Source organism: Pelodiscus sinensis, chromosome 3, assembly GCF_052426305.1.
Source record: "Pelodiscus sinensis isolate ZL-2025 chromosome 3, ASM5242630v1, whole genome shotgun sequence".
Classification (NCBI taxonomy): domain Eukaryota; kingdom Metazoa; phylum Chordata; order Testudines; family Trionychidae; genus Pelodiscus; species Pelodiscus sinensis.
Genome location: NC_143054.1, coordinates 196,699,984 through 196,721,704, shown reverse-complemented (window position 1 = coordinate 196,721,704; position 21,721 = coordinate 196,699,984). Strand labels below are relative to the sequence as shown.

Sequence of the window (21,721 nt, the reverse complement as noted above, 5' to 3'; positions counted from 1 at the left end):
TTTCAGCAGTGCACCTGGCAAATCAAGTGCAATTATTATCCCTTTTCAACAGCCCGCTACACACCTGTGACAGCTCCACCAGCCAACCCTTTTCCAAAGTCTCTCTGCACCTTGGGAACACCTCATCCGGAGATCATTAGGCACACAGGTCTCTCTCTCAAAGGCAGAATCCTAGAATCACAGAACACTAGAACTGGAAGGGACCTTGAGAGGTCATCAAGTCCAGTCCCCTGCCCTTATGGCAAGACCAAGCACCATCTAGATCATCCCTGATAGATGTCTATCCAAACTGCGCGTAAATATCTCCAATGATGGAGATTCCACAACCTCCCTAGGCAATTTATTCCAGTGTTTAACCACCCTGACAGTTAGGAACTTTTTCCTACTGTCCAACCTAAATCTCCCTTGCTGCAGTTTAAGCCCATTGCTTCTTGTCCTATCCTCAGAAGCTAAGAACAATTTTTCTCCCTCCTCCTTGTGACACCCTTTTAGATACCTGAAAACTGCTCTCATGTCCTGTCTCAGTCTTATCCTTTCCAAACTAAACAAGCCCAGTGTAACTCAGCTATTAACATCAGTCCATGAGATCCTTTCCAGGGAAATTTGTATTTCAAAGGAGAAGAGACTATTGTCGCTGGTGCGGATGAAATCCAAGGCAGCCCTGCTGAAGCCATACTGAGTTGCTGCCGTCAATTTTAGTGGAGTCAGCGTTTCACCCTGAGCCTGTCACAGAATGTTGCCAGTCACAAGAAAGTCTTAGTGTCATTTTTTTTGCAAGTGTCTCGCACTCCTTCATTTAGACCCACTTTGACTAGCCCAACCCAAATTCCTTTACTCACCTAAGGAGTCTCACTGGCTTTGATGTCTCTTCTGAGTGGAGACAGCAGAATCTGGTTTTGAGGGGCACGATGCATTGCACAAGCACAGGTGAGGTAATAGAACAGTGCAGAACTAGACCATTGTGGGGGATTTATAATAAAATCATAACTCTCTCTGCACTCTGTGAGCAAATCTCAACTTATTTTGGGATTCCTGTGGAAACCACAAAACATTGCCTAGTTTCAATCGGGTCTTCACTATGTCTTCTTTTGAAAGTAGGGAAATATGTGGACAATAAAGAATGGGATTGTGTAAAAACACTGTGCCATAATGCACAGACGGACAAAGGAATACATTTGCACCGGCAACCTTACTTTTGACATGTCCAGAATTTGGATTACTGTGCCTTGCAACCTTACTATTCTTTTAACAGATACTTAAAGAGGAACTAATCATGGAGTTTTCTGTAGTCAAATGAGTGGAAAACCTGATCTAGCTTACAGTGATCCATTTTCAAGAGGTAGTTTTGGTTTCAGAATCATCTTTTTTTTTACCCTGCATCTCAAATGATCTTCTCTTCTCAGCCCCGAATATGCCAATACATCTCCACTTCACTGAAAAGCTTTGTCATAATATACAATATAAACGCGAATGTTTTCAGAGCCTCAGACAATTTCTCCTTTCAAAAAGAAAGACCAGCAAAAGGGTGTATACTGCCACAGAACATAAGGTTATTTAAATATGCTATAAAGGATTCTAAACATCCTAGTGGCACTTAAACTTTACCTTTCTCTCCTGGGCACTTCAGAAATGTCAGTAATTTACTATGTATGCTCCAGTATTTTCTATTGTATTGCCTTCTATTTCAGCAATGTATAGCACTTACATGGTAACGTAACCCAAAGTTACAAACTCGACGAGAAATATCTTCATAATGCCAAGCACTAGTTAATTATGTTGCGCTTTTGCATACATCTATTCCATCACCCATGCAAATGTCACTTTAAGAGTTCAGCCATTTCTGAAAAATGAGAAAATAGAGAAAAATAGAGAAAAACAGAGAAAAAATTCTCTTCCCAAAATCTTACTGAAGTAGCATCTTATTCAATAAATTAAGTCTGGTTTGTCTGATTTACATGTATCTCTGTAATTAGGAAACAGATTTTGTCACCCTTCCATTCAATTTGTTATTATTTAGTAGTAGTAGTAGTAGTAGTAGAAGTAGTATTGTCATGTAGCACTATATTTGTATTGAATTCATAGATTCTAAGGTCAGTCTGAGTCTCCTGAAGTATATAGGCCCAGATTTCACCTACCAGCTCCTGCCCAATGACTTGTAGTTGAACTACAATGTGTCCCTTATAAAGCCATTCAACCTTCATTTCAGTTCCCAGGGATGGAGAATTTGTCACCTGGAACTACATGCCAGTTTTACAGCTATGTATTCCCAAAGGAGGCTATAAAAACAACAAGCAGTCTCGTGGCACCTGAGAGATTAACACATTTATTAGACATTAGTTTTAGTCGGTAAAACCCACTTCATCAGATGCAAAAAAGTTTCAAAAAGATAAGCCGAGTGGTCCAGCTAGATGGAAAATCAGTGTTAAATCACTGACTTTTATCCTGATGACCTAGGCTGAAATCTATTACGGTCACAAGGGAAATATGCAAGGGTTAGATTTTTCTACCACTCTGATGGTCTAAAGTGTTCTTAGACTGTCAGCTCTTTGGGGCAGGAACCACGTTGATTTAGTGACTGAGGCCACGTCTTCACTAAACGGAAGACTGACATTGCTGTGATCACTCTTCTGGTGTTTGATTAGCGAGACTAGTTAAGACTAACCAAATTGAACAAGAGGGAGCCCCAGTGGGCAGCCAGTATGTCTGCTTGTGCTAGAAACAAGGGAAGCCAACGGGAGTGTTTGCTCTTGTCGGCCTCCCACTGAAGGGACTGCTGGGAAGCTCAAAACAACGTATGATAATTAACATAGTTAATTAACATAGTTGGAGATGCGTATCTTCATTTGACGTTCCCTATTAGTGTACACCTGTCCTAAGACAACAGGGTCCCAGCTGAGGATTGTCATAGCCTCTAGGCATGGCCATAATACAAATAAACCAATGGCATAGAAATAAATAGATAATTAATAAAAAATATAATGGGCATAAATTACATTGACATGCACTATTACGTGCCTTTATGCTACCAGAGTGTGTGAAGAGCCCCTCGTATAAATGAGACTCAGGCCCTCGTGTGTCTGAACCAATTAATTCATCAAGAGATATTTGCCCAGGTCACAAAACCCACAGTAATAGATCTGCTCACACGAGGACCACAAATATAGTAGGTCCCAGTGGCACTGGCAGAGTTTGAGACGGACGCCAAAGATCTTGCATGCGTTTGGCCTAGAATGGGCAGCATGTGGCAGCCTTTGGAAGGGCCGTGCACTGTGAAAACCTGCCCCTGACAGGTGCTGCAGCAGGAGCGGAAGGCTTTTGAAAATCGGGCTCCAACAGCGAGCACTGAGCTCTAGAATGTGGAGCCTTATTCTCCTTATTCCTCCTCAAAGTACCCAGCGTTGGCCGACCTCCATTCTCACAGAGTCAAGAGGAGCTAGTGGCTAGTTCCCATAGCAGCAGAGTTAGACCAAACTCGAGTGCTTTCCGAGTAGTGTGTCCTGTTCTGGGCACCACATTTCAGGAAAGATGTGGAGATACTGGAGAAGGTCCAGAGAAGAGCAACACAAATGAGTAAAGGTCTAGAAAACACGATTCATGAGGGAAGATTGAAAGAACTGGGCTGTTTAGTCTGGAAAGGAGACGACTGAGAGGGGACATGATGATTGCTTTCAAGTAGCGAAAAGGATGTTACAAGGAGGAGGAAGGTGAATTGTTCTCGTTAACCACTAATGATAGAGTAAGAAGCAATGGGCTTAAATTTGCGGCAAGGAAGGTTGGAGGCCTCATTTCTCCCTCCTCTTCCTGCCCTCCTTACAACTCACTCACTATATCTGTGAGCTAACCACTATTTTGGGGGACTGATGTGCCACCTTCCCTGCAGCTGGTGAGTACTTCCCTTTGAATGTCCTCTACATGATTTGGCACCTTTCGGGAGCTATTTCAATACATGCAGTCCTAATTATTAATGGTAATAGATATGCAAATTCAACACTTTTCCCCCTTCCCGAGTGCTAACCTCTGCCTCCAAACCAGTCTCTCCCTGGCATACAAAATACACCAGTGCAATCCAAGGACATCCCATTTATTATGCAGCGGGGGAAGGGAGGAGATGTGCTTCGCGCAAAGAAGGATATACGTTGGCTTAGAGCACAGCCCTGAAACAGTCTGTGACCATCTCACTTAAAATGCAAAAAGAGCAAGTGTCAGAGGAACATAAAAATAATTCAAGCATGTATGCAGCAGGGACACCTTATTTCTTCGCCCTCTCCCCCCCCCCCCCCCCCCCGACTGCCACCACTACCACATTAGTTGGTGGGTCAGTGGAATTTTCCATAGTTGAGCCTGAATGTTTGTCTGCTGATGCAGCCTGATTAAATCTGAAACTGTGGTTACTGCAAATACAGAAAAAAAAGGTGTGTGAGGGGGGGAGGATTGCCATTAGTTACTCATGTCCCATGCTCAGCGGGCATTTGAAAGTCTCCATGTAAGGCACATTCACTCACATTTATTCCCACTCCTTGGATGCTTCATGCTTCTGCTCTTTGTGGGTTCAGGGGGATTTCTTTCATCCCTCTGCCTGGGCTTTAGAGTAGCCACTGGTGCATTTTAAAACTGCATAGCAGTGGGCTGTGTGCCACTGGTGTGAGTAGAGCTTGTTCCTTTCCATATCTGGGCCAGCACTGGTCAGTAGCCAGTGGTGTCAACGGCAGCCCTGTTTGGTCAGCGCCAGGTGGTGAGACGAAAGTCAGTTATCGTCCTCCCATTTCTCTCCCAGAATAGAAGAGAAACCAATGTTCCTAGTCACGTCTTGCGGAATTGTTCTCATTGTTATCCAATGGAATCACTTCCTGCATTTCCTTTCGCGTGGGCGTTAAGGAGACAGTCCTGCAGAACTGGCAGGTATGCAGAGATGTTACAGAAATACTTCTGCAGCAATTCTACTAGATGTGTGTATGCACAAGCACGTGAACACACAAACACACGTGTACGTACGTTGTGGTCTCCCTATACCTGCATACCAGGTCAGCCACGCGGTTTTGTTCACATCCTTCTGATTGCCTTGAATTGTTCTAGGTTCTGTTATCATCTGCAGTCCCGTTACCCACTCATTTTCCATGGTTATATTGTCTGTCTACCTGTCTCAGCTGAGGCAGGCAGCTGCCATGGCCTCAGAGCTAGTTCCTACAGCTGCAGGAAGCCTTCTATGTTCTGCGTCTCCAGCTCTTCTTTCTCACGAGAATATTCCCTCTCAGGGAAGGTCCAATCTAAGTCGCTTTAAGGTGAGGGGGAAGACTCCCTTTCATCTCCACGAGAGTTGGACTTGGTGGTGAAACTACACACTTTAGTTCACATTCACATGTAAATGTGCAAGGATTTCCTGGGAAAAGGTGAAATTTACATTTTCCTCTGTCAGAGTGATTCTGAAACCTCTCTTGCCTTGGACGCTGTTACAGTCCCAAAGGGAGGACAGGTCTCCAGTTTCGTGGGCTAGGGCATGGGTGGTGATGCTGCCTAGTCAGAGCAGAGATGGCCAGAAACAACAAGAAAGGTCGGAGACAGGGACCATGAATCAGCACCACAGATCAGGAACGGAGCAGGGCTGGAGTAAGGCTGGGAAGAAAGGAATCACAGGGATGATACCGTGGCGGGGGGCGGGGAAGCATTGAGCAGCTGCTGGGGCATCAGAAGAGGTCTGGTGACACCTCTCAGCCAGTTTCGTGGCTTGGTTAATGAGGCTGTTCAACTACAAGGCAGCGTGTGGGTCACGGGCCCAGCTACAGGCCCCGATTCCTGACACCCCCACTGAAACTCATTCCCAGCTCGCTACAGGTTGAACCTTTGTGGTCCTGAGGCAGGACCACGGATATTCCTGGACTGGAGAGCCCTGGCCACAGAACTTGCCAGTGGCTAGGAACTCAGTCGGTAGGCAGCCTGGAGAACACGGGGGCCCCTATGGCTGGGGACATGGAACTGCCACCAGCTGGGAGAAGGGAGACTCACTGGCCAGAGCGGGGCAACAGCCGGGAGTGGAGTCTCGCCAGTGGCCCAGGGAAGCTCACTGGCTGAGCCGATGGCCAGGAGGGGAGCCCTGGGGGAGCCCGAGTTCCTGGACTTCCCCACGTCCAGCAAACTCCCTCCTTTGGGACCACACAGGTCCCACGGGTGCTGGATGATGGAGGTCCAGCCTGTTTTGAAAGGGTTAGACCCCAATGCACAGGATTCCCGGCACGGTTCATACAGAGCAACACCACCGTGCTTCCAAACTCCACAGAACATAAACCAGTTCAGTTCACAAATTGCCACAAACTTTGTGAATCTACATGTTCATCTCTCCATCTGCTGTTAGAGGGACACAGTCCTCACCCACCTGGTCGTACCCGAGGCCAACAGAAATTTGTGAGCCAGGATTCTGCTAATCTGCCTCTTAAGGAGGCAATTAATGATTAATTGCAGCTTTGTTTTGTCAGGGAATTCTACAACCAGGTATAATGACTGCGGAACACAACACGATTACCCTTCCTTCCTTCCATCCAGAAAAACGTCTTTTGAAAGATAGCGTCCACATTCATTGGACGCTAGCTCACATTTCAGTTGTGATCACTGTGGATGGAGTGGCCACCAGGGCACCTGTGCTTTTTCCTGGAAGCCTCTGCTTTCAAAAAAACACTCTTCCGCGTTCACACACGCCTTTTTCCAAAAAAGCTTTTTCAGAAAAAGGCTTCTTCCTTGTAGAATGAGCTTTACTGCCGTTGCAATAGCAGGGTGGTCGTAAGTACTCTTTTCCGGAAAAATGGCTGTTTTTTCTGGAAAAACTCTACAGTGTAGATTCTTCCTTCCTTCCTTCTTCGCTTTCTATTAAGCGATTGGAAGTCAGCATCTTTTACTAACGGTTAATAAGAACCGCTCCCGCCTTGTTGCCAATTCAGTGCCAACAATGAGGACGCTGAAGTCGGTAATGTTAATCAGCGGTGGCACAGCAAACCCGTCAGTAGAAGGACAGAAGAGTCATTAATTGGCAGGTCCTTTGGAAGCTATCTAGCGATGAAAACTAACTTTGCTGTGGGTTTCTTCTGCCAGTCTCTCCACAAGAAGAAACAGTCCATTACTGCATCCCCCCCTACCCTGCTAGCCATCAAGTGCCTAGGACATAACTAACGTTGCGTCTGCATTCCTTGGGCTGGCCATTTCCTAGACTCCGGATTGATGCAGGCTGCAGAGGTGGGTGCCCTTTTTGTATTTTTTTAATAAAGGGTTGGTTGTAATAAGTTTTTTTCACCCCTTAAACAGAAATCTATCTGCAGCCGTTACTATGAGTAATAACCCCCAACACGTGGGGCTGGGCTGGCCCCAACAGGATGGATGGTTTGGCATCTGCTGCTGTTTGCAAGGACAGGAGGCCACAGATGAACTCCTGGCAAGCTGAACTCATGCCACCAGTGCTGATAACAAGTTCAGTCTGGGTCAAAGGGGTAGACGGAAGCTAGAAACGAAAGGAAAAAAAGGGATGTGTTTCATAAAGCAGTCTTGCCTCTCATCTTACTATACATTTTAGACATGTGTATCTGTCTGTCCGTCCATCCGTCTGTGAGTCCATTTGTTCAAGGACTCCTCCTAAAAGGTAAGAGCTAGGGCCACAAAATTTGGTTTGCAGCTTCCTCTGATCATCACTTACAGCAAGGTCAGGGTCTGGACGTGCCAGGACAACAGGATGTGCCTGGAATTCAACTGTTGCTCGTAAAATGGAAAGGGGAGGGTTTGGCAGGAGGGACAGTTATAATGCAGAATGACCACAGGGGGCAGCAAAGGGCCAGAGATGGGGACTGGGACAGCTATAACCCCATTGGACCAACAGAGGTCTGGGGTGGAGAAAGGGACAGCACTCTACTATATATTTCAGACCGTTTGTCTGTCTGTGTTTTTGTCTGTCCCCTAGCCAGAAGACAGGCACCCCTCCCCTGGCTGAGCCCCCTGCAGCGGCCATGGAGAGAAATGCTTCTCACCTGGCCCCACGCTGCTGCGGTGAGAAAGGGCTAGGATAGTCCTCTCTCCTCGGGGCAGCCTGCACCCCGAACTCCTCATCTCCAGCCCCACCCCAGAACCATGATTTAAATGGAGAAAAACAAAACTTATTTGCATTAAAGACCTGAGCAATGCCGGCTTAATCTTCCAATTGGAAATAATTACTAGCTTGAGTATGCTGGGAATATACAACGTTGGAGAAGGTGGGTTTCCTCCTCTCCCTCCTGATAGTTGCAATTTCTTTTACAGTTCCATCTCAGAAGACACTGACATGCTTCAGGAACTATTCTCTATGGGTAGATGCTTAACAACTTCTCTCCAGCAAGTGTTTACCCAGAGCTAGTGTTGTGTGAGTGCTGAGAGGGCAGAATTGAACTTGGAGACAGCCTCTTTTTCTTATCAGTTATTTTGAACACTGGCCTTATCCTCGAGGGAGTAGAGGGAACAGAAGACATGAGATTTCACAGGGAGGTTTCATGAAAGCACATGCAGAGGAATGTAGCACAGGTGAAAAGTATTAAACAAATATATATACAGCGAGAGCTTTGGTACCCAGCCCTCTGTTAACCAGAAAGCTTTATTAACCGGCATTGCCCCTGTAGCCACAATGCTGTCACGTCTTCAGGCACAGGAGCCTGTCTCCTGCCTGTCCAGCTGGTCATTGCGGGGCTTATGACAGCTGGCACTACCAGCTGACATCATCAACAGGCGCCTCCTTCCCCCTCAGCTAGGCTTGCCAGATGCTTTCACCAAAATTCCTGAACATGGCAAAAAAACACAAAAAACAAAAACCCGGAGACCAAACTTGGTTGAGGGAAAAAAAAAAAGGAGACATAAGTCGTTGAGAAAAAAAAAGTCTGCCACGTTCCTTGCTTACACGTCCAGTATATTCTGTGTGGTTTGTTTGTTTTTTTAACCAGACGGGGGCCAGGAAAACTGGACACCTGGCAATCCTACCCTCAGCCTGCCTTGAGCTGCAAGGCACTAAATCTGCCTGCAGGGGGTGGAGGCAGAGTAATATGCTTTGTTATCCAGCACATTTAATTAACCAGCAACCCCCATTCCGCAGGAGTGACAGATAACAAAGCTCTCACTGTACTTCCTAAGGAAATACTCTAGTCTGAAGGGTCAAATGCACTCGGACAAGCGTACGTTTAAGGCAATCCAGGGACCTAGGCATTTTATGACATAGAGCAGAGGATCTCAACCAAGGGTATGCAGAATTCTTCCAGTGAATACATCAACTCATCTAGATTTCTGCTTACTTTTACAACAGGCCAACTAAAAAGCACTAGGGAAATCAGTATATTGTAAATGTTCATATAGACAATGACTTCTTTATACCACTCTAGATACTCTACTCTGAAATGTAAATATAATACAGGTTGGACCTCCCTGGTCCGGCAGCCTTGGGACCTAACTGGTCCCAGATGAGGGCTTTTTCTGGACCAGGGAAGGTCATTTCAGAGGCCCATAGATGCCCTTCTCCCTGCAGCCTGTGCGCCTGCTCCTCCCTACCTTCTTCCCCCCTCCCCACACCACGACTCTCTGGTCCTGGAACATCTGTGGTCATGCCAGACCACAAATATTGCTGGATCAGAGAATCCCAGATTTTAGAGGTGCAACCTCTAAAATATTTATATTCCAATTGATTTATTTTGGTAAAAATGAGAAAATCGGCCACTTTTCAATAATAGGGTGCTGAGCTTTTTTCCGTCTGATTCTGTAAACAAGTAGCTTTGACGTGAGGTGAAACATGGGGATTCACAAGGCAAATCAGACTCTGGGAAGGGGTCTAGCTTTCAGGAAAGGCTGAGAGCCACTGACACAGGGTAAGCGCTCCTGGAGGTGGAGGAGCAGGGACATCAGCATGGAGACTCTGTTTTGGATAAACAGCTCCTCTGTGCTCCCCCCCCCCCCCCCCCCGTTGCAAAGGTTCATCCACAAAGAGGGAGAAAAATGAGGCCAATGCAAAGGAAACACTCATTTCAGTTGAGAAAAATGCTGACTGGCCCAGTTTGGGCACTGATTATCCAAAGCCCTCTCACAACAGGGCCTTGCAACTGAGCTCAGCAGCCAATCTGGGAAAAAGGATGAGTTCATATTCTCAGGGCCGTTTGCACATGTACTGTTCCCACAGGTGCTGAGCAAAGCTGGGTTGCTGCTCCCAGAGAATGCCCTACAGCGATCCTCTCCCTGAGAAGAGAAGGAACCGAAACGGAAATGGACACTGGGGTCTGACTTCCACCATGAAACCCCCTCCTGTCCCTCCCATGCTGCTTTGCCCACGGTCATTCTGAACGATAAAACAACACACTCAGAAGTTACTGCTGTTACCCTGCAGGGTGGTCTAGTGGCTAGAGTGTGAGATTGCGACTCAGGAAACCTTTCTTTTCCTGGGTCTGCTACTGGGCTGCTGGGTAACGTTGGGCTGCCCTCTGCCTCAGTTTCCCCATCTGTGAAATGGGTATACTGACACCTTCCTTATTAAAGTGTGTTGAGATCTATGGATGAATCAATGTAAGAGCTAGGTATTATGGATGGCATCTGGTTTGCTTTCTTGTAGAAATATCCTAGCATACTCACACTGGACATAGTTTTTTTTCTGACCATGGTGGAAAGTAAAGGGGTAAGTGCCCCAGCGTCCAGTGATTCAAAAGAACTGAGACTCCCAGCCACCACCACTGCAGCAGGGAACCCTGGGCCCTTTATATTGGATGTCACAGAAGGGTTAGCTGGGGGAGGCTAATTCCTCACTCTGCCCCTTGCACCCGAAGCCCTGCCCCTTCCAGGAGCATGTAACCGGCATGCTTACTTTGCCCAGAAATTCTGACTCCCGTCCAGTCTGAAAATAGCACATTAGCATGAGAGGAACAGCGACCTGAAGGTTGCCATTGTAGCCTAAGTCGCATCAAAGCAGGTGACACATGATGCACAAATGTGTAGTTGGTTTGAAAGGTCAGAGCAGTTTCCACTGAGCAGCGGTGAGCCGAGAGGTCTATTTTTTAAATTTCCATCTGACGCACTGATGACTTTTGCAAATGTCAACTAAGCCCACTCAGTCTCTGCAAGGTAGAATTTTGAAGCAAAAGAGAGAAGCTGTGTTATCAAATTTCAGTGGCCTGCTGTTTCGCACTGTCCATCTGTCACCCCTTGCCACATGCAGGATGCCCTCTCTGCGGCTAAGTGCATAGAGAGGCTCTAGGAGAGGAAGGCAGAATACTTGGGGGCCAAAAATGCTTTGGAATCGTGAAAACAGTCATGCTGCTCCCCAGCTGAGAAACAGTGCAGTCTGATGGGCAGGACACCGGCCATGAGTCAGGAGAGTTTGTTGTGTCTACCCAGAAAAAAAAACAGCTCTACCCTAGACTTGGCACCTTGGCTTATGGTGTGAAAATCCAGTTACATAGAAGACATAGCTAGAATCCGCTTGCCTTAAACTGAGGTTGGCAGCGTCCCCACAGTGGGAGGCCGATGTGAGCAAACACTCTGGTCGTCTTCCCTTACTCCTCATAAAAGGAGGAGTACCAGACACTTGACGGGGTACCCTCTGAGTTTGATTTAGCAAGTCTTAACTAGAGTCACTAAATCAAACTCCGGAAGACCGATCACAGCAGTGGCGATCTTCCGTGTAGTGAAACAAGCCCTAAGTATAGTTTGCCTTATACTCTTTGGGATGATGCAGACATCTAAATTATACTGAGATCTTTCATTCATTATGAACACAAAAAGATGTATGTACTATTCAGAACCTGAGCCAGATTTTCAGTTAGTCCAAATTGGTGTAGTTCCCTTCAACTAAATGATGCACATTTCACAAATTCATTAGAGTTAGTGACGCTACATTTCTAGTGCCTATTATGTCTTGCTTTATGGACTTATTGGAAACAAGAGCAATATGTGTTGGTCAGATTTTTTTTTCCTTCTAATTATTTTCTGAGCTCGAAGAAGTGTTTCATGTTGAGTTTATCAGTGTTAATCTCAATCTCCTCTTCTCGCAACACAGAAATTGTATTAGGTACTCCGCAGGCTGATGTACCAGCAACACATAGCCCCAGTGTCAGTGTGAAGTCCACTCTTCCACTCGAGTCTAGCTTTTAAACTGTCGGCTTTGTAATGACTGTTGACACTTTGCGAGCAAGTGCTCTCCCTGACATGATTTCCTACACTCTGTCAGCACTCATGTTTTAAACAAAAGATCACTTAGTGCTTACATGCTTTTTATCTGACACTGGGAATATTTTTAGAAGCCTCTTTCAAAATTCTTTAAAACAATTAAGATGACATGAACTGCACGGGGTCCTAGGAAACAGCTGCTAGGGTATTTTACCCACTGGATCAAATTCCCTGGGGCATGATACCCTATCATCAGCACTGGAAAGACAATAAAACTCCAGAAAGTATCCAAGTATGCAAATTCTGGAGTATATATTCTTGTCACTACATCATCTTCTTTTATTATTTGTGTTACCGTAACACCTAAAAGTCTTAGTCAGGGACAAGGTCTCCACTGTGCTCGAGGCTGTACAAACACAGAACAAAAAGACAATCCCTTCCCCCAAAAAGCTTACAATCTATTATAAGACTAGAGATAACAGATGGCCACAGACAGACCAGCAGGGGAGTACAAGGATGTCAGATGTCTGGCATTCAAAGTCTGCTCATAAAAACTCAGCTGTGCTGGTCTGGCTCTCTCATTCATCTGGCTGACTTCAGAATACCAAGGCCATATGTTATAGTCAGCTAAAGAAAGGCACCCAGTCTCATGATGGCTAGTGCAAACAACACAAAGACACACCAAAGTCAAACTGGAAAGCATGTCACATTGGATCCTGCAACGAGGAAGCAACGTACCAGGACAGAGAAAGGTGGCGGCAGATTTGTCTTGTCACTGTTGGTCACTTGGAAGCAAGGTTCATTAACACCTGATGTGCAAAGCACGAACAGTGCAAAGCAATGACAAGAGCTTGCAATGGATACGGACAATCTTCTCAGTCCCGTGTGTAACCACGTTCGCAGCTCTTACATTGGTCTGCCCTCACATATATATCAAGTGCCCTGGGGCACCATACCAAATCTATTACATCATGACCTTCCTTGGCTAAAGCCCACTTCATCAGATGTTCCCGCTTGGAGCTGGAGCACGAGTTCTGAAGCCCAAGGAGGGTGCTGGAGCTGGAACTTAAAGCAATGTGTCTATGTCAATTACTAGCACCAGAGTGTAAATGGAGGCTTTTTAGGCCTGCTGCCATACATATTCATGGCCATTAGACAAGATGGCCAGGGATGCGACCCCATACTCGTGGTGTGTCTCGGTCTCTGGCTTCTAGAAGCTGGGCTTTGACAACAGCAGATGGATCACTTGATAAATTGCCCCTTTCTGTTCACTCCCTCTGAAGCATCTCTGCGGGAAGGTGGGATAATGGCCTAGCTGGACCATTGGTCTGACCCAGGCTGTGCAAGACGGCATCTGTGGGCTGGATCTGGCCCGCCAAAGCTGGTTGATCCAACCTGCAGCCGCCCTGCCACTCCCCTGCCACGAGGCCAATTGAGACCTGGGAACAGAGTGTGCCAAGTCTCCTCTCCCCGCCACAAGTGTGCAGCACCAGAGGGAACTGCCAGCTGCTCAAAACGTCTGGCGGTTCCCTCTAGGCACTGGGCACCCCTGGCACAGTGGGGTGGGGGGCAAAGGCTTCATGTGCTCCCCCACCCCCAGGCCAATCAGGTTCTATGGGCGGGGAAGGACCCAAGTCTCCTGGCTCCGCCCCTTCTGCATCAGGCCCTGCCCCTTTGGGGGTGGCACACAACCACTTCCTAAATTTGTGAAGTGGCCCTCCTTCAAAAATTATTGCTCACCCCTGGTCTGACCTCACATGGCCATTCTTATGTAGCTACTGTCTCTCCTTTCTTTTTGGTTTTCTGAAAATGTATTACCCCTTCTGACAATAACTTTCAGATAACTATTGGTGTCGATTTCATTGACGTTTAACTACCAAGCCAAATGTTTGAACAAATTGGTTCAGATTTTGAAAAGTTATGAGCATTTTTAGTTAGAAACTTCTAAGTACAATTTCACTAGAAACCCATCACCCTCCCCCCTAGTCTTAGCATCTATAACTCAAGATACTTGAACTAGTTGAATGCAACATTTTTAGAGAGAAAAAAAAACCAATGTAAGACCGTTAAGGATAGGCAGTTTTGGAAGGCCCCAGTGACTGGGTTCAGGATGTATCAAGTCCAAAAGTTTCATATTCAAACTATGTAAGCCTATTAGCTCCAAGACAAAGATCATACAATAACTTGAACTAGTTTCTTTTTCCATCATGCCCTTTGTGCAAACCAAGAAATATTAATTTCATACAAAATGCCAGAGCTGATCTTAATAAATTATTATGTTTCTAAAGTCAAATATTCAGTGCTCAGGAAATTTTCTAAAGCTGAAAGTTCAACCATAATTCTGTCTCCTGGTGCATAAAACGTGGTTGCGCTTTAAATCCCTGTATATTGCTAGTCATACAATAGAAGATTATTGGCATTCTTGATCCAGCCTTATATATGCTTAACATCCGGAGGCAAATGCTGCCCCATTCCTTACTCAATGGGCTCATAAGAATTGCAAAGCGTTGGAACCGCTGTCGGGCTCACAAGGAAGCCACGGAGAGACCTTGCTCAAGGATCCAACATCTCTGACACTAGAAGAGCAGCGATGTGCAGGGGCTCTCTGCTCAGCACTTTGGAGTGGAATTCAGGCTGAGGCAACCCAAGAGAGGGTTGATGACTTTGGTTTTCGACTGCTCAATTCCCCCCCCCCCCCCCCGCAGACACAAGGGAAGCACAGAGGCATCATCTGGTGTCACAGGCTGCAGACGCAGCTGGAAGGAATGACATCTACCCCAGAACACCCACAAGAGACCTCAACATGCCCCAGGGGACACATTATGCTTTAAATATTATGTGACCGAAGGCCAGATCCTTACCTGGTGTAAATGAGAATAGTTCCACCGAGTCCAACAAAGTCCCTCTGATTTCCACCAGCTGAGGATCTGGTCAGCAGAGTTTGACTCTAAGTTGCCAGTACAATGACTACTTTCTCAGTTAGGCGATGGGAAACGTAGAATTTCAATTATTCAGAATCCCCCCCACCCTTTCGCAAATCGCTATGTGTGTGCTACACAACAGGGATGGCTTGCAGACATTTGCAGCATTACGAGAACTTGCATCTGTTCAGAGCTCTAAAATAGTTCAGAATCCCAGCTGTCGCCCTCTCTCCGAGCCATCCATGCCGCAGGAAATGCGCTCACAAAACACCAGGTGTATGAAAGAGGAGGGTGCGGCGGATTATGTCACTTTAGAAACCAGCGCAATATTTTTGGACACTTTAAAAATATTTAGATCAGTAGTTTGCATTCACTGAGCCTTGAGAACAATACTTGTAAGTAAAAAATAAATTATAGTTAAATTTGGTACAGCAAAGATTTTGCTCACTTGAACGTTTATATCTGCTATACATTTACTTTGAATATTACTTTTGTGTAGCTCAAATTGCGTAGCTTCTATGGAGCTAAGGGTGCAGTGTAGATGCACCCTCAGTGTAATGAGCCGCCTAGAACGGTGGCAGAGAGTTTTAAGTGTAGGCACATTACAACTGGGTCAACACAAGGCTGCTTACATTGACATCGCTTACTAGTGCTGAGTAGGCTTTAGTCGTCTCTTTTTAGGACACCCCCCCCAGGCTCTCCAATTTTCTCACCAGAGGGATTTGGGGACCTGTAGACTTGAAGGACTTGTCGTTAAAGCATGTGACTGGCACTCAAGAGATCTGGTTCAGTTTTCAGCGCTTGTCCAGACTCCCTAGGAGATGTTCACTTCCACTCTAAGGGCATGTCCACACTGGGGAGTTATTTTGAAGTAACAAGGTGAGCATCCACACTACCAAGCCTGTTGTTATTTTGAAATAACTCCTGCTTGTGAAGAGGAATAAGCTTATTTCAAAATAGCCTGGCAGTGTAGACAGAGCCCACATGCCTTAGGCACAAAGTAGTGTGATTAAATATATGGCCCACTGGTTTGGGACACTAGAGACCTGGGTGTTAGTCCTGATTCCACCACAGGCTTACCGGGTAAATCACGTCCCCTCACTACCTCATTGCCATGGAGGTACTCTGCTCTCCTCTGCTGCTAGGGAAGGCTGCTTTAGTTCTTCCTCCATGATAAGATACTGGCATGGAAAAGTAAGCAGTAACTTTGCAAACATACAGGCATGGGCAGCCTTGGGACTCCAGCAGAAGCTGGGATCTCTCTGCCTTTGCTGCCCTGAGGAGTGAGATGAGATGAAATAAGGGAGAAGCGGTGGATGTCATATACCTAGACTTTAGTAAGGCATTTGATACGGTCTCGCATGATATTCTTATTGATAAACTAGGCAAATATAACTTAGATAGGGCCACGATAAGGTGGGTGCATAATTGGCTGGATAACCGTAGTCAGAAAGTTGTTGTTAACGGTTCTAAATCCTGCTGGAAAGGGATAACAAGTGGAGTTCCTCAAGGGTCTGTTTTGGGACCCGTACTGTTCAATATCTTCATCAATGATGTAGATATTGGGATAGAGAGTACGCTTATTAAGTTTGCAGATGATACCAAACTGGGTGGGGTTGCAACTTCTTTGGAGGATAGGGACATAATTCAAAATGACCTTAGCAAGTTAGAGAAATGGTCAGAGGTAAACAGGATGAGGTTTAATAAAGAGAAATGCAAAGTGCTCCACTTAGGAAGGAACAATCAGTTCCATACATACAAGATGGGAAGCGACTGTCTAGGAAGGAGCATGGCAGAAAGGGATCTAGGGGTCATAGTGGACCACAAGTTGAATATGAGTCAACAGTGTGATGCTGTTGCAAAAAAAAGCAAATATGATTCTAGGTTGTATCAACAGGTGTGTTGTAAGCAAAACTCGTGAAGTCATTCTGCCGCTCTACTCTGCACTAGTTAGGCCTCAGCTGGAGTACTGTGTCCAGTTCTGGGCGCCACATTTCAAGAAAGATGTGGAGAAATTGGAAAGGGTACAGAGAAGAGCGACAAGAATGATTAAAGGTCTAGAGAACATGACCTATGAAGCCAGGCTTCATGAACTGGGCTTGTTTAGTTTGGAAAAAAGAAGATTAAGGGGGGACATGATAGCGGTTTTCAAATATCTAAAAGGGTGTCACAAGGAGGAAGGAGAAAATTTGTTCCTCTTGGTTTCTGAGGACAGGACAAGGAGTAATGGGCTTAAAGTGCAGCAGGGGAGGTTTAGATTGGACATTAGAAAAAAATTCCTGTCAGGGTGGTCAAATATTGGAATAAATTGCCAAGGGAGGTGGTGGAATCTCCCTCTCTGGAGATATTTAAGAACAGGTTAGATAGACATCTGTCAGGGATGGTGTAGGTGGAGCTTGGTCCTGCCTTGAGGGCGGGGGGCTGGACTCGATGACCTCTTGAGGTCCCTTCCAGTCCTATTATTCTATGATTCTATGATTCTATGAAATCACCACGGCCAGTGGAAAATGGTGCCAGGATTCAGTACGAATGTCCTTTGCTACCAGAAACAAAAGACAGGACTATGCAGCACTTTAAGACTAACAAGATGGTTTATTAGGTGATGAGCTTTCGTGGGCCAGACCCACTTCCTCAGGTCAAATTGTGGAAGAAAATTGGCACGATCATATATACCAAAGGATACAATTAAAAAAAAAATGAACACACATAAAATTGACAAATCAGATTTTAGAACAGAGGGAGGGTGAAGGGGGGGAGGTTAGTGTCTATGAGATAATGATATTACGGGTGATAATTGGGGAAGCTATCTTTGTAATGGGTAAGATAATTAGCATCTTTGTTAAGGCCCATTTGTAAAGTGTCAAATTTAAGCATGAATGACAGTTCTGAGGCTTCTCTTTGTAGTCTGGTTCTTTGGTGCTATCGAGTCTCTTTGAAGCAGGATGCATGTAGTGAGGTCATTGCGACAATGCCCAGTCTGGTTGAAATGGCAAGAAACTGTTTTTTCTTTGTGAAACTGTCTGATGTCTGTTTTGTGTGCATTGATTCTTTGCCACAGTGTCTGAGAAGTTTGTCCAATATACATAGCAAACAGACACTGTTGGCACATGATGGCATAAATTATATTTCTGGATGAACAGGAATATGTGGTCTTGATCTTGTAACTGACATGGTTAGGTCTGCTACCAGAGTCATGCAATCGATCAATTACATCATTTTCCTGACCCCATTGTGGGCCATAGTCCCCATGGGACCGGGACCGGCACCGTGCACAAGCAATCCCTAACTTTAGAGTGTCTGGGAAGGGAGTTCTGCACCTTCAGTTTCCCTTTCTGTAGTGAACATGGCAATGGCACCTACCAGTGCTTGATCTGCAGCTGCTGCCTTGTATGTCCATCCCGCCACCCCTGCGGAACATTAGACCCAAATAAAGAGAAAGAAGAGGACTTGGGCTGACATGTTCAGTGAGATCCTACCAGTCAGTGATGCGCTGGACAATGAGCACAAGACTGGGAGGATCAACACTCAGGACAGCCTGGAGAAGGAAAGAGTGGAGAGCAAAATGGCATGGGAAAAGGAGAGGGAGATGCACCGGGTCATAACAGAGCTGCTCATGCAGTCAGCACAGATGCGGCAGACTCTGGGTGGATGTGCAGGTTCAACAATCTGGGCCTGCTCCCTCGGCAACCCAAAGAGAACTCAATATCGAGACTTCCCATGGGCCCCCTGTTCTAGCCCTACCACTCTGCCCTGGGGAACATTAAAAACAATCGCAGCTGCACACACACTATGAAAACAACAGCTAGTGCAGGTGTAGCTGCAATGGACGTGAGTGCTCTTTCCCCACCGGAGGTCTGTCCTCTTCCTTTATTGAGTTCTTTTGCATTGAATTCTGTTACAAAATAAATGTCTATTACCTAAAACATAACTCAGCTTTATTCATTTGAAACATCTGCCACTGAGCAGGTCTAAAAGTAACCAGTTACTGATCACAACAATGTGGCACAACTCCTAGGATAAGTTACAAGCAACATGAATAGATATATTGACAATGTTATATTCCTGGACAGAGAGAAATCACCACACAATACCTAACAGGCCATGTATTGCACAGTACAACAAAGCACTACTGTTCAAATAGCCTTTCAAAGCCTACCAGAGTCGTACAGTTTTGTGTTGAGATCTTCTAATAATCCTTTGTATCTGGCTGTTGAAACTCAGCACCTCCACTTCGGGTGAAAAGGTTTTCCCCTTTAATTCACCTACATTATGCAGGACACAGCAGGCAGCTATAACTATTGTGATTTTTTCCCCCCATTGTTCTCCAAACTTGTGAGTAAAAAACACAAGCACCCCTTAAATTGACCAAAAGCATATTCAATTATCATTCTGCACCTATTGAGTCAGTAGCTAAATCGTTCTTTGGTGCTATCAAGATGCTGGTATATGGTTTCACTAAACAGGGGAGCAACAGGGAGGCTGGGTTGTCCAAGATCACTACTTGCATTTTAACATTTCCCAAGGGTAATCTGCCAGTCAGGAAAGAAAGTCTAAGCCTACAACTTTCTGAATAGTCCTGTGATCTCAAAAATGCGTACGTCTTGCACCTTCTCCGACCAGCCCATTGATGACAGTGAAGTGTCTCTAACGGACCACCAATGCTCGCATAGCCAGGGCTTTCCGTGACTGTGCTCTGAAGCAGGGTCAAACTAGGGATGCGTATGCCTTCTATCGCTCCACCACCGTTCATGAACCCCACTGCTGCAAATCCATTTACTGGGCCCTGCAGTATCGCTGAGCATCACAGTCCTGCAAGGCAGGAGGCGATTAACGGCTCTGCACACTTGCATGACAACGGCCTCTGCGGTGGATTTCCCAGCTCCAAGGTGATTTCAGACTGACTGGAAGCAATCTGTGATGGCAAGTTTCTATAGCGTGAGCACCACTTCCTTCTTCATTGTCGGTGCAGCTCTCGTTCTGACGTGCCTGCACTGGAGGGCCATATTGAGCTCGGCCCACCGCGCCCAGGGCAGTCCAAAGTTCTGTAGCTGCTGCTCCTCATTCCAAACACGCATGTCAAAGCAATCTCCCCCGTCAGCGCTGGTTTCTCAGGTCGACCTCATCTGCTGTTGCTCCATGAATGCCACCAACCACCGTCAGTCGGTGCGCGCGATGTCGCTCTGCAGTCTGTCCTCCAAGGAATCCTCATGCTCCTCATTGAACCAGGGCAACCTGTGCCTCGGCAGCCAAGGCAGGATCGTAAGCCCTGTACTTGCAAAGCTCATGGCTACAGTACTGAGCTGGGTAGGTGCTAAGCTTCTGTCGGAGAGAACAGACAGCACGGAGGGCTGTGCGGGTTTGTGGGCTTTTGAAAAAAGGCACCAAAATGATGATACAAATGACTTTATGGGATGGAAAGAGCTGCACATGGGGAAGTGACCCCCTCGGTGTTCCCAGCGTTCCCTCAGCAACTCATTTTGGTCCCAACATGCATTGTCAAGACTTTCCAAAAGGTACTCAGCGTCCGGAAGGAGGCAGAAGAACGGCCGTACTGGGTCAAAGATCCAGCCAGCCCAGGATCGTGTCTGCCGACAGGTGCCCCAGAGGGAATGAACAGAACCGGTAATCGCCCATTCCCAGCCCCGACAAACAGAGGCTAGGGACACCATCCTTGCCTATCCTGGCTAATAGCCACGGATGGACCAATCCTCCATGAATGTATCTAGCTCTTTTTTGGTTCCTGTTATAGGCACCTAGCAATTTTCAGGATCAGGCCCTTGCCTCTAAGCAACCATTTACAAAGATGTAACACCCTTGAACCAACCAACCAACCAGTGCACATTGTGAGGACAGAGTATAAAGTGGCACATGGAATTCCATTGGTACACTCCTTTGTTTTTCTTAAAGGTGACTTGAAGAGAAGGGGAGCAGGGAGGGGAGTATAGCTTTGTATCTTTTCCCAGCCTGATGAAAAACTGGGGGTTTGCCTATTACTTCTGTTTCCACTTTGAACTCTCAGGAACCTCAGCTCTTTTCCTCTCTGTTGGATGAATTCTTGTGAGACACAGAAATATATATGAATGGAGATTGCCTATCTCCTAGAACTGGAAGGGGCCATGAAAGGTCATCAAGTCCAGTCCCCTGCCTTCACAGCAGGACCAAGTACTATCCCTGACAGATTTTTGCCCCAAATGGTCTCCTCAAGGATTAAACTCACAACCCTGGGTTTAACAGGCCAATGCGTAAACCACTGAGCCATCCCTTCTCCCCAATATGAACTAGGGGCTTTCTCCTCCCTTTTTTCCTTTGCAGTTCACCTCAAAATGAACAGTGACAATCATTTAAGGAAGTTGCACAAGGGAGCAGAAATATGGATAAGCTGAGCTGAACATCCAGGCTCTTCCGGCTTTGGAATGAGTTTTCAGTGTTCAAGTTGGCTCGTTACATACACTCTGTTTAACTCATATCACCACAGAGAGTGGGGGAGAGGTGGGAGGGAGCAAACTCCCAAGAGAAATTAAGTTAATATTTTTTCTACACCTAAACCATAGAAATCAAAATGTGAAATCCTAAAATCATACTGTAGGGAATATAAACTGATTATCAGGACTTCAACCATTGCCCAATGAACTCCCAACAGGACACGGCAGAGAGGGCATAATCTT

General features: G+C 46.1%; 1 protein-coding gene and 1 long non-coding RNA gene across 7 annotated transcripts in view; one reads left to right on the top strand and one right to left on the bottom strand.

Moving 5' to 3' along the window:
- Positions 1-21,721, bottom strand: part of SLC24A3 (solute carrier family 24 member 3) — a 347,553-nt gene that overhangs the window by 244,179 nt on the left and 81,653 nt on the right. The window contains exon 1 of one of the 4 annotated variants that reach the window (XM_075925775.2): positions 14,997-15,521. The exons of the other annotated variants lie outside the window; for them this stretch is intronic. The gene's annotated coding sequence lies outside the window, so the exon portion shown is untranslated. Of the gene's footprint in view, positions 1-14,996; positions 15,522-21,721 lie in introns of those variants that run through there. 4 annotated transcript variants of the gene reach the window in all.
- LOC112545065 (uncharacterized) overlaps positions 1-21,721 on the top strand; it is a 61,519-nt gene that overhangs the window by 14,420 nt on the left and 25,378 nt on the right. The window contains exon 4 of one of the 3 annotated variants that reach the window (XR_003088478.3): positions 10,160-10,298. The exons of 1 other annotated variant lie outside the window; for it this stretch is intronic. This is a non-coding gene — a long non-coding RNA (uncharacterized LOC112545065). Of the gene's footprint in view, positions 1-8,268; positions 8,404-10,159; positions 10,299-21,721 lie in introns of those variants that run through there. One more of the 3 variants, XR_003088476.3, reaches the window with a different exon arrangement.